This window comes from Euleptes europaea, chromosome 7 (assembly GCF_029931775.1).
Source record: "Euleptes europaea isolate rEulEur1 chromosome 7, rEulEur1.hap1, whole genome shotgun sequence".
In the NCBI taxonomy this organism is placed as follows: Eukaryota; Metazoa; Chordata; class Lepidosauria; order Squamata; family Sphaerodactylidae; genus Euleptes; species Euleptes europaea.
Window position 1 is genome coordinate 61,316,114 of NC_079318.1, and position 912 is coordinate 61,317,025.

Consider the following 912-nt stretch of genomic DNA (forward strand, 5'->3'; position numbering starts at 1 on the left):
GTGGGGCGTTGGGGAGAAGAGAGGAGGAGGCGCGCGCGCACACACACACCACACACTCAAAACGCGCACGGCGACGGCGCTGTTTGCTGCTGAGGGAAGACGGCGGCAGGAATATCCCCCTCAGGCGACGAACGACGGTTTCACTCACGGTTTATTGAGTGGGGGGGGGGACACAGAGGGACCTTTAACGGTCGCCCTAGGCGAAAGGCTGCTCCCCCCCCCCAGCGCCTCAGCCAAATAAGAAGAGTGAGAGATGAAGGCGGCTTCGGAGGAAGAATCCCGGCCCGGGGAGTGACAACAGCCAAATGCCCAACGCACAAATCAAAAAGGAGGGGGGGAGAGAGAGAGAGCACACGCGGGGCTAGCGAGGGGGGGGCGCGGGAGCTGTTGGCGGCCGCGGATGAGGAGCCGCTCGGGTTATTTCTTCTTTACAAACATGGCGCCCGAGACAGAAAGAGGGGAGAAATGGCGCGTGGGATGGAGCGGGGGGGGGAGGGGCCGCCGAACACGCTCACAAAATGGCGGCGGGGTGGCGTCGCGCAGCAGCGCGGAGAAAAGAAGGGAGAGCCACTTCTCTCTGGCGCCTCCCGGTCGCCGTGGCCGAGACGGCTCCTGGAGCGCGCTCCCCTCAGCCCCCGCAACCCGACCCTTTCCCCCTCATTGGTCCGCATCGCAAGGCGGGAGGTTGAGGAGAGGGCGCCTATTGGACACGGCTCTTGCCAATCGGCACGTTTTAACAGAAGACCGTGCGCTTCCTCGGGGTTTTTTTTTAAAAGGGAGAGGGGAAAGTGACGTCATAGGCGAGGCCTCTTTCTCCCTTAGAGGAAATGGACAGGCGGTGGGATGTCTTGCAGGGGGTTCCTTGGGCTTGCAAAGACCGACAGACAAGGCGCTTGCTTGGCTGGCTTTACT